The sequence below is a fragment of the Anopheles stephensi genome, chromosome 2, assembly GCF_013141755.1.
Source record: "Anopheles stephensi strain Indian chromosome 2, UCI_ANSTEP_V1.0, whole genome shotgun sequence".
Lineage (NCBI taxonomy): Eukaryota > Metazoa > Arthropoda > Insecta > Diptera > Culicidae > Anopheles > Anopheles stephensi.
The window spans coordinates 81,281,148-81,293,666 of NC_050202.1; the positions used below are offsets into that span (position 1 = coordinate 81,281,148).

General features: G+C 46.4%; 1 long non-coding RNA gene across 1 annotated transcript; it reads right to left on the reverse strand.

The window, feature by feature from the left end:
- Window positions 1-681: 681 nt before the first annotated feature.
- LOC118505558 lies at window positions 682-6,766 on the reverse strand. The gene is made up of 3 exons (XR_004905433.1): window positions 6,112-6,766; window positions 5,854-6,020; window positions 682-2,009 (listed from the first exon to the last, which is right to left on the reverse strand). It is a non-coding gene; the product is annotated as an uncharacterized LOC118505558 (long non-coding RNA).
- Between the last annotated feature and the right edge of the window lie 5,753 nt (window positions 6,767-12,519).

Genomic DNA, 12,519 nt, shown 5'->3' on the forward strand with positions numbered 1-12,519 from the left:
TAAAAGGACTTCACGGGCTGGGTCGTCCGGTGTCATTCTCAGGCGAGTCTAATGCGCTCGCACGATGGTGAGACCAGACCACCTCCATTGTCCTTCCACACATACGGGGCCAAAACTCCTTCTGAGCATCTTCCTCTCGAACGGGGCATTAGAGGGCTTCGCCAGTTTTGGACAGACAGTCCATGTCTCAGAGGCGTATGTGAGTGCTGGGACTATAAATGTTCTGTACAGTCCCAGCTTCGTCCGTCGCGACAGTTTCCTCAGGCTGTAGTATGACCGGTTGTCCAAGCCGGCACCCTTGCGCGTAACTCAACTTCAATGTTGTTGTCGGTGGGCTGACTTTTGACCCCAGATAGGTGAAGTTTTGGACGACTTCGAAGGTGCGGTCACCTATCTGTACATCACCCCTGCGTAAATCAGTGTTTGTTTGCAGGGCCGCTGGTGGTGCCACCATCATGTTGGTTTTCGCCTCGTTAATCTCCAACCAGAGGTTCTGTGCCGCACGCTCGATCCGTTGATAAGCTTCTGCTACATAAGAGGCCCAGGATCTGGATTGACTTATAGAAGATGGTGCTCGAAGTTTCCACCTCCGCGTCGCGGATGGCTCTCTCTCTAGCGCCAGGTTGAAGCATGCAACGCTTAAAAGGTGCTAAATAAATTTGGAAACAAAAATTATACACAACACTATAAAATGTAGTGTTCAAAGGTGTTATTTTACTTTCACTTGCATTGTTTGAGAAAAAAAATGACAATTTTATGAACCCCCTCATAAAATCTTCGTATGTAAATTAAACAAACCACTGCCAAAACGCGCAAGACAAGTAGCTAAGCCAAACACCTCATCAACATAGCGAGATAGTGGCACAGCGATAGCTCTACCAACCAAATTGTCGAATAAATGTGGCCATCTCGATAAGCAACCGCTAGCCAGCCGGTCCGAGCAGTAGCTTTAATTTTGGGAAGTTTGTGAACTTTTCGTCTAGCGAAGCTGCTGGAGTGTTGTTTTCCGTTTTTTTTTAATGGGTTCCTCTTCTAAACACACACTTGTGAAGCAGATGAGTTGGGTTGAATTGTAGGTGAAGAGTTAAAAAAAACCCGAAAAAAGTAAAAGGGATTTGACTGGCCCAATCCTGGCTCGAAAGGAACATAAGACTTTTCTTCAAGTTGAATAACAACGATGTGATAATTATAGGACCGTGTGTACGCGAGTGTCCACGTAATGTTGGCCTTTGCGGCCTCCTCTGCTTTTTTTTGCAGCTTTTGTTCGAAGTGGGTTCAAACAGCTGCATACCCTCCCCATCGGAATGGGAGGAAGAGGTCGTATCCTCCTCCTCCTTCTCATGGACGCACGGTCCGGACTGTTGTTTCTAAAGGGGCAATGTTTTGTGTCTGTTCCTGATTCGGGCACCCGCTCGGTAGGCGGAATGCAAAACAACATTTGATTGTAAATTTTTCATTAGAAATGGAAATGATGCCGATTTGTCGTGTTTATGCGCTGGCCTTTTTTTTTGCTTTTGGTTGTCTCCTAATTGTGGTGCGTTAAAATTTACAGCGCAACGAACAATGTTGGGAATTTTGGAAATTAAGCCGCAAAAATGTGCTATTTAAAAAATGATAAATTACACGGAGGCAAACTAACTAACTTCACGGTTTGGGGCACGGTACAGTGCAACTCGAAAGGAAAGTTTCTACACCTTCCGAAAAGTTGCGTGCCAGAGTGTCAAATCCCTCTTTTTCCACCTTTTAATGATCGTAAAACGCTTTATTGTGGCAATGTTTTTTTTTTTCATCGATCGGTCCAAAGAAACTCTATGATGAAGGTGTAGATCTATCCTCCCCGAAGGCCTATAATTACCGACCCGAAATCTATCCTCCCTTTTATTCGGTGTAAATCGTCCACCATTTCCTGCTGTGTCGAAATGCGCATTAAATCAATGCTTTTAAAACAAACTCCTCTCCTGGAGCCGGACAGAAGATTGCAACGCCAAAGCAAGCGACGAACGCTACGGCTGAAAGTGAAAATAACAGAATGATTTAGGAATTATTTTTTGCCCGCTGACCACGTGTCATCTAATGAGGGGGGGCCACCTTCATCTACGTGCCATCCAGTCGTTGAGTAATCGCGCATACCATACCGGGTACCGGATTCGGTCAAGATCGATCACGCGATAGTGGCAAACTGTGGTTTTCTTTTTTTGACAGCATATCTACCAAGAAAGAAAGAAGGTTCATGACATGATGTCGGACCGGGGTCGGTCGGTCGGACTTGACTTCCAGCCCGGTGACCCGAAAGGGGTTGAGTGTGTTATGAGAGGCATATCATTTTTCCCACCGAAGTACTATTCCCTTTGGATGCTCGATTACACAACCGGCTGTCACGCTGGCAGATGCTTTCCCGACATTCACCGGGAATGCGTCTTCTTGCTTTATGAGCTGCTTCAATCGAGATAAGCGGTTCGCTGTGTGCGCACACATCGATATGATAGCGAGAGCGATCGATTATGCGCCGTGGATGTGTTTCTTCTGGTATGAGTTCTTAATAAAAGGTCTTTCAATATGTTGAGCTCAAATGCCTATTTTTAAGGAGAAGATCACACGTGAAAAACTGTCTCAAGGCTGCAAATATCAACTCTCGCCCACCTAACGCAAATCACAAATTAATTCCAGATAGCAGATCGAGATCGGAACGGTTTACTGCAGCTTACTTTTCACCTCATTAGCGATTCTGTCCAACAAACCAACACACAAAACGGTGAGAGAGAGAAAGAAATCGTCAACCAACATTATTATCTAACATGATTAATCGACCACTGCCGTTGCTGCCCCCGAGTCGGGTAGGTTCAGGGGACAAAACGTTCAATCGAGCAAACGTAAAAGCACCTGTGTGAGAAAGTAAAAGTACCTCCGTAAGTAAGTACTTCTTCTTTCCTTTTTTTTGGGGGGGCCTAAATGCCCAATGAGTTCGTTGTGCAGCGGGATGCGTATTTCGAACCAACGCCACTCTAGTCACTCAAAAGCAAGGCGCATCGTTCCCACGACTCATCACAGTTTAATCTGTCACATGGGCCGATCTTTCACTGACTACTTATTCCGTTCAACGTCACCAATTGCAGCGCACAAACAGGAGCCATCGTGAACCCTTTCATGAGGGCACATCCTTGCCTTACGGAACAGCCTGCCAAAACATGTTGTCTATCATTTAACTGTCACCGCTCACCGCGTTTTGGTGGACGAAAAAGGTTTGACAAGCAATTTGTCGGCTGTCCTACTACCTAACTTTAGCGGGGCCGCCAAACCAGCCTGGCGGCAAGATCGATTGGCGTCGCCGGGCGTTAAATTGATACCTTCCGGTTAATGATGATGGCGCGGTGGTTTGGGGTGGCCTGGACAAAAACAGGAATTCCCCCCCCCCCCCCCCGAGCCGCGGGAGCATATGCCCCGGGTTTAATTTTGGACAACATCGTCACGGATGGGATGACCGTGTGTTGCGTTCGGCATTAATAATCGCCCGAAGGGAGTTGGTGTTTTTTTTCGGGGAGGTTGAAATTATGGTTATTTCGAAGCGGTGCACGAGGGGTGTAGTTTGTACACCGGGCAGAGAAGAAAGCCGTGTAAAGGTAATGTGGCCGTTGGAATTGATTAACTCGTGAAGCGGTGTGACGACCGTAGGATGTGATTTTATGGATTGAAAATTATGCTAATTTAATAGTTTGGAGTATCGTTTTACACGAACGACGAGTATGTGTGTTGGTCCGGTAAATTACCCATTTGACTACTGTTTTACTGTTTGATAGATGTGTTTTAGGTGATTTTTAATCATCACTTTCCCAGATGAGTGTGATTACGCCGAAAGGTATGCAATTCGAGTAGCAGCAATTTTAAAACCAAAACTAAACATTTGTTTACTAAAAACCAACCCCCGGGATGAGCTATCTTAGTGCATAAGCACGAAAAAAAAAACCCGAAGCGATGCCCAATAAAAGCATAAACCCGTAATAAAGACCAGCCTGTGATATTTGCAGCATTTTATTTCCCGACCCCGGTGATCGAACATAAACACGAGGCAACAAATATCACCCGTTCGTAATATTTTCGGCCCTTAAAATTCCCGACCCAACAGTTTTTCACACATTCAGCCCCAATGCCTTAGTTTTGCCGAGCACACCTGTCACGCTTTTCCCGAGACACGATCGTACGCCCCCACGTATCGTGGCCTGGTGCGCCACTGCCATATCATTTCCATTACTTAACCTTTCCCGTACGAACCGATCCTTCACCGTATGCACCCCAGTGCAGAGTTGTTTGGATCGCATTCGCATCAGAAGGGCAATAACAATTCCTTCCTGTGGTGCAAACCAGCACCATATAAAGTTTATTGATGCATTCGCGCTGGGAGGTTTCCCGTTTGCCAACCAAAAACACTAGCTCACACCTAGTTCACCGTTCAGCTCAGGACGGCTTTATGTTGCGTTGCGTATTACACGAACTGGGGCTTCGTTTCCGTCCACTCTGCCATTTTACCACCTTTCCACAAGAAAGCCGAAAAAACGACAACGACAAAACAGGCAGAAGCACATTAACATGTCAGGGTCGTGCATAATACATGCGCATCCCACTGTCCCACACTAATTGATCGTTGCGCTGTAGTTGAACAAATTTTTGGCTCATCCTCAGTACCGAGAAGGTCGATGATGCAACCGTTGCGTAGCATCGTTAACCGGCCCAAGTGCCCACCGATCATCGAAACGATCAATTTGCCTCCGGGCGGATCGAGTTACTTGCTCAACGAGTGTATCCTAACCCCCGGCACGTTGCAAGCCATCCCCGGGAATTACTGCTACAGCAAATCTTCCCGACCCAAAACTACGCCCGTCCCGTCTCGGACAGGAATCTGCGCATACCCCCTGGCAAACGGAAGAATAATCGAAGCACTTTGACAGGCGTAAGTGACGAACCTCGCCTCGGCAAATCACATTTCACGCCCATCGTGTGCTGCGCGTTGCATAAAATATGCCAACAACCGACCCACCAGACGCTGGAGGACGTCCTCCAGCCTAACCTTTCGCTAACGATGTGCCGCTGTAATGCTGTACGGTACCGGGAGACGAGTTGCAACAAACTCGTCACAAACTAGAAGGCGCGACTGAAAAAAAAGCAGACCCAACACCAACAGCAGTACAGCCTGCGTGATCGAAGATCAAGAGGATTGGTTTTACTTCCTTGCAGACCGTTCACTCTGTACTGCTTTCTATCTACGGTACTGCGTACTGCGGAGCTTCATCGATCGCTATCCCTGGTCGATCGAGTTCCACACCGTTCCCAGTGACAACCCAAGCCATTATGGTTCGTACCGTGACGAAAACAATTTTTTAACGCCGCACGTGTTTTTTGTTGTTGTCTGTAACAAGAACGTCTCAGGCCTGATCGTGTGTGACAGAAACGTGTGCGTACTTGTGTTGTTTGGGGGTTGGGACCGAGTTGAATCGAGTGATAAATCGTGATCTTTGGAGAAGCGTCACCAACCCGGTCCCTGGCTTTTACCGACTGCAACACCTTTCGATATGACGAGCACATGTCGTCGTCGTTATCTTGGTGCTCTTCCTCTTGGGTGGGAGCTCACACGACAGGGAGTACGTGTAGGTAATAAACGTAAAGGACCACCTTCTCCGCCGCGAGAAGGTGTGAGCCACGGATTTGATGGGGTCGTTAAGCGGTCCGAAGCTAATTAAATTGACCATCAACGTGTGGTGGTTGTGCGTGTCGAAGGATGGACGTACGCAGATTCGACCGCGCAGATAGTGTCTTTGGCAAGGTGTCAAAGTTCAGCGGGCAGCGGTACCGTCGTGTTCGTACCTTGGTCGGTCATTACGGTGGGATGATGTCCAGGTGCTCGAGGTGCTGTTGTGCAATCGTCACCTACGAGTGTATGTACGCCCTATTCCCGTAGGCGAGTCACCGTGAGCTGCTTGTTCACTCGAGTGTGTTTTTAGCACTTTATTTTTGTATGCTGTTAACTGTTCCTACAAGATAAACACACTGGTTAGCAGTTGTGGTTCGGATAAAGCTATCGTAACGATCGATTAGATAAAGTAAAGCCATGCTTCTACTTACTTTAGATGCCGTTGTTAGTAAACACGCAAAACGTCATTCTGGCTGGAAGACATTAGGGCACAGTTTATCTCATCGAGTTGAGTACTTGAGCGCTTTGAGCACTCTTGTAAACATACTAATTTATATTAACTTATTCCAATAAGCTTCAACCGCGTGTGATCCTTTCACTGAACATATTGCCTATTGATTCGCTATGCTCTTCTGCAATAAAAAACCAAAAGTGAAAGGTCTCAAAGATGAAGCGTAATTTGTCTACTCATAAAGTACCGTGTGCGAGCAGCAACTAGAAAGAAAAAAGCTGTGCCAATAGTAATGTGCACCGACATTAAATCGAATCTAATTAACGACCAAAGATTATAACATCAGACCGGCAAATTGTGTGTCACGCGGTTGTGGTACAGCGCATCGAGTGACATTCTACCTAACTCCAAAGGTACTCATTACCGGTTGAGCATCTTCGCCGGGATTGATGAATTGGTAAGTAGCGCCCCGGGGGGTAGGGGTTAGCCATACGGCTCTTCACCTTTTTCTCAGCCGGCTGTCGCTATAGCAGGCTCCCCGGGCCAAGCGTAACATATCAATCGCACGTGGCATCACCCTTCGCTCTGGACTGTCCAGGGAAAGAAGAACATGTTCCTGCGGTTGCGCATCAAACAAGTTTCCGCGCACCGCTAGACAGGCCAGCATAAATTGTGCCATGTCTGCGGCAACCCCCGTTCTTGGACCGCGGGCTGACGGCTTCTTTGGCAATAGCGACCCCCGCACTGCATCTGTGTACCGAGAGAGAGAGAGATCTTCCACAGCGCGTGTGTACCACCTTTCACTTGCGATCGCATGCACCGTGCTGCTCGGTTGGAATGCTTCGGGCCATTCGCGTATTTTGATTATCGAATGTATCGCGCGCGGCCCGGCAGAATCGTGCCGGCCAGCGTAGCAGCAGCGTCAATCTCCATGCTGAATTGGCGGGAAACCTTCTTCAATGTATCTCGGAAAAACGGTGGTACTATGCAATCGAAACTGGGTGTTTGTTGTGGAGAGGCACAGATATGCTTATTAAAATTGCGTTATCTTGAGAAGCGCGGGTCGCTGCTGCTTCATAGTTATGATTTGTATGGAATTTGTTGAAGGTACATTGTAAGATGTCTTGTAAGTGCCGCAAAAAAAAAATACATTTCTGTCGCAGAATTGGGATTTGAACATGAATTCGTCCGATTAATGATTTGTTTTGTAGTGGGAAGAGAGATTCAACTATTCTGCATTTAGTTCTCAAACAGCATCAATTCAGCAGCACCAAGTGAAAGCCAATCTTTGTTATTTCATTTAAACAGCTACGCTAATCTCCTGCTCATCATCATCGACCAACTTTTACTTCTTTCGGCTTGTAAGCCTAGCGCATATTTTACTGTCACCGGATAGCGATCACAATAATCTGTTTCAACTTTCAAGCTGAACTCGGCTTACCTCAAAGCTTCTCGATCCTAATTGTGTGTAATCCATTTGGAAATGGTTACGTTTGTTCCCCATTTCCCCGTCACACCGTTCGTTTGTTCGTGCGCGAGGCTTTGACGTTCGGTAATGTGTAAAGCCCGAAAATAGCATCTGCTCGATTAATCAAATGCCATCCATCGATGATGCGCTTCGATCGGGTGGAAGATTGTTGTAAATTGTTTCAGGTTCGCTCGTCACAGCCGAACGACGAACATCTACGGCACGTGACAAACCAAATCGTTCGGCCACAATCGAAGTCCAATTCCGGATAGAAGCAACACGATCATGGAAATCCTTTCACTGTGATCGCATTCCCGGCCAGAAACGATTCGATGCGTATTGGGAATCATCACTAATTAGCCGCTTCGTCAAGCAGCAATATCCATCATGCCAACATGCATGATTAGATCTCCCACGGATCCTCGACGCACCATATCCTTGACATTTGAGCTGTGGCAAGCGCGATCGCCGTCCATTGTCCGTTTCAGCGCAACGGGTGGAAATTATACCGCATGCTTAGTGGTATAAATACCTTAAGACCAATGAAGATCACTTCGCCATCACCACGCCAGTCACACATGACACGGCGAGCTCATTTATTACAGCTCTGTTTGCCGTCCGTTTTGCTTGCGAAGATCCGGTTGCTAGTACCGTGATGGGAACATTCAAACGGCCGGTAGCAAAGGATGAACCAGAATGTAATAAAAAGTATCATTTTTTTGTATGTTTGAAATGCCACAAGTCGTTTCGTTTCGTTGATGATTTTATTTGCAAAAAACACTACCAACAGAGTCGCTAAATCCGGTTCCAAAGTTCATTCACGTAACTCCCGCAAGGGCGTGTATGAAGCAGCGAAGTGCGAGTAGATGAGGAAACGTTCTATTTTCAGCCTAAACATGCCACCAACATGATCACCATAAGTGTGTTTGCTCGCTTCACCCACTCCCGAAGCACTACTGACCGAGTCGGAGTCCCCCACATCGGTAAGGGGTGAAATAATTAAAAGAATCACCGGAAATTGCACCACACGCGGTCGGTCACGGGCTGGAAATGGAGGTAAAAGTCGATCGTCGAGCCCGGCGAAGATTGCACTTTTCCGACATGGACCCAGGGAGGTAGGTATTCAAATAGGGAGCAACTGGCCAGTGGCATTTCGTTTGGGCTCCCCCCCGCCCCCCCCCCTTCCCCCCCGCGGTTGGACGGGTACCATAATTATTTACGCCAGCCGGCTCATGCCGACTGTGCAATAGGGTTGAGCCGGAGCTGGTGCCATCTTTTGCGCCGTATTATGAAATTGGGCTGGCGCGCTGGTAGTGCTTTTGGAAATTGATACCTTTTACTAGCGAGCCGGGAAAACTGTGTACTAGCAAGGGAGTGAAGATGAGATGCGGTCTGGGGCGGATTTAAATGTTGTTTGTTCCCCCTTCAAGCGATCGCTTCTTCTTAAGTGATGACTCGTTGGGAGCAGACTTTGCGAGCATATACTAGCAAGGGTCGATATTAGCTCTTTAAAATGAAGATAGACTCAAATATTCCTATTATAAGAAAAGATTTAAAAAAAATCCCCATCACGAAACATTGCGTCTAGTGAAATCAGTCTCGTTTGTCCGTTCAAACTCACCGAAGCACAAACACTAGCAAGAACATCGCACCATTTAAAGGGTCGCGTGAATCACGGCTCTAGAACCTTCAGCTGTCTTTCACTCGCCGTTTCCCTTCACACTGATGGGTCATCTTCCACCGGCATCCCTCCGGCGAGACACACTCTCACACACACACTTGGCAATAGAAATAATGACCGAAGCTAAGCCAAGCCAACAATTCTACGTACCCTTTACGTACCAAAAAACAAAAACAGAAACGTACCTCAACATCCATCAGGAAGGCCTCCATAATTGAACGTCGCGTTGCCCAGTTGGTTGGTTCTTGCACGACCGGAGACGCGTCCGAAGGGAAAGGACTTTGCGCGCACGGTTGAATTAAACCTCCGCCATCTAACGGACAGAAAAAAAACACTCGACAACAATCGCCGGACGGTGGTTCGGCTCGGCGCACGATCCCGCTGACAAACGATCCGGTGCAGGAACTGTCATGGGGGAGTGCGCCTGCAACCGCATCCCGAGCACAGGTGCGCAGGGTGAAGAAGTCGTTGGCGAGCGAACCTCGCGAACGGCACAGCACGACACGTGACCGGCGCAAGGTAAACCGCTTTTGCGCCCGGGCTGGCCGTTCGCACGATGGAAAATCGGTCACTTTCGGTCACAAATCCTTACATGGGATGAGGTAGAGATGGGCGGACGGGGGATGCGTCCTTCCTTCCTGACCCCGGATACGATGCAGCTCCCCGAGACTTCGCTGAAGCGGATTTCAGTTTGTTACAGGTTCTCACATAGTTTTATGCTTCCAAGCCAGTGGTGGTGGATGGCTTCAAGGTTGCATCAACGGTACCGTATGCGCGCGTAATCGATGCGAAAAAAAGGGAACCCGATGTTTTGCTTGATGGTCTGTTCAGAACCGGATCTTTTGGGCACGAGCTGTGTGTGTGTGTTTGTGGAGGATTTCAACAGTGCTGTTGGACGGGTGAGTTATTGGACTTGGAAGTTATGGACGGATTGATGGATGTTTTACGCAGAAAGGGAATCGTGATTTAAGCACTGAAATAATTAACAGAATCGTAGCAATATTTACTTCTAATAATAAATTGCAAGGTTATGTGGATAAAATTTATAGCAAATAGTCTGCAAGTGTTCTGCCAGTCAAAAATATTTGTAGCATAAGTGTTAATTACTAGCAATACCACAAGAAGCTAGTCAAGCAAGTCATAAATTAAATTCCAAGTCCTCTTAAAGTATTGTAGCCAAGCTCTATGAAGTTTTATGTAGAAAACATTTTGTAATACCGAAATGACCCAGAATTTGCATAATAACGCTTCATTGTCTTATCCTTCATTAGGCATCACAATGATCCACCTGAGCCTGAAGTCAGTCTATTAAAGCATTTTACGACCCCCTAATAAAACACCATCGACATAATTTCTTTCTACGTACAAAATATCACATGTTCCCTGCTGATGACTGCACACAACCCCCAACCCCAACTCGCAACACCATAATGTCCGCTTTCATCCAATCAGACACGGTGCTAATAACTCATTCAGCTGATAAATGAACAATCTCAACCTGTATCAAATTTGGTTCCCCATTGATACAGCCCATAAAAGCGAACCTCATGCTGGGCGAGCAAAGAAATGGACATCGAACCCTCCTTTTCACCGAGCGCGAGGTGGGTGCCGATGGGTTGAAAAATTACTTAACCCACCGCACACGCGATGTGACGTGTGCAAATGTCAAAACATCCCTCACGATAGTCCATCGGCAGCAGCCACCGCCGGGCGCCACTTGGCACCGTTGATCATGCCGTGACATGCCTTTATTTGCTTAAACAACGCACATTGTAATATTCAATATATTCCCACGTCCCAGCGCGAACAGCAGGGACAACCGCTCATTAAAAGCTAGGGACGGCGGAAAAATGGCCAATCGAGACAGGAGAAAGAGCGAGCTATTAATCAACCCTGGCGATCGGCGATGGTAGGAATCGGGGACAAATTTGTATCCCTTCTGGGTGTACATCGCTTGGAGCCTCTTCACTGGGAGCTTCTTTCGTGACGCAAGCAGGACTTGTGACCTAGTAGCATACTACTGTAGTTCGTACAAAGTAAGCTATGATTGCTTTGATCAACACATCAAGCTGTTGTCATGCTGGGCTGTCAAAAGTCAAGTGCTCATCATTTGTCTCCTTTCTAGAGCCTTGATGCCTATTTTAAAAGATTTTATGCTAATTTTACTTTTTTCGTTCCTTTTTTATGTTTGTACAGTTACCTTTAAATAATTTCTACTACTTATTAACACTTTGTTCTTTTTTTCTTATTCTTCATATTTATTTTTTTACTTTTATAAAGCTTTAATTTGTAATTTGTATACATCTCTTAAATTTTCAGATAATTTTATTTTTTTTGCTTCATAATTTGCTAATTTAATTTTCTCTTTCAATTTTCGATTTCATGTTCGTAGTTTTGTTCGTTTATGCGCTATTTTTATAACTATCACTCAGTGCATATGCAGGATGAATGTAATGCTTTCCTTACTGTGTACAGCATATCACTCTTTAATAAAATTAAAATGTCATAAAATGTAAATGAGCTTTTTCCCTTATCATCACCATCATGATCATCCCAACAACGCGCCTTTCGCATAGTAGTTACCCATACTTCCAGGTGCAAGGAATGAAATCATCGCATCGCATTACCCTTAACTGCACATTGCACGTCCCCTTTTTATGTACTCGAATGCGCCCCCTTTTGGGGACCCATTTTGCCGCACACTCAGCTAGGGTCGTCTTTAGTATCCACGTCCGAAAGCCCGTGCGCTCGATGATGCAACCGCGGTCTTCTTCATTCCGATGTAATCGATCGCCCGGATGGCTGTGCAAATGGAGGCATTTCCCTCCGGGCAGCTTATTGATGCGCTTGCACTCGAGCATCGTGTTGCAACAAGTATACAAGAAGATTGTTCGGCGCGAGCTTTTTCAGTTGCGGGTTAACACCAAAAAAAAAGTGGTAACCAACATTCGAGCCGTGTATTATCTGTGCATCATTTGGCCAGCTATTTAAAGAATTTTAACAGTCACTAAATCTTCGCCTTACCGTGGATGTAACCTTCGTATCAACGATAATTTAATGTTTAATTTTTAAAAACTGACTGCCCGCATGCACACATTCTGCGCTGCTGAGAAGACTTTCCCATTCCGCTGCGCCGGTTGATTGCAAATCGTGTGCAATCGAATGCACCACACGAACACCTTTTGACCTGATCCATCTTCGGCTAAAGTCTCCTACGGTGCGATGCGGTGACAAACGAT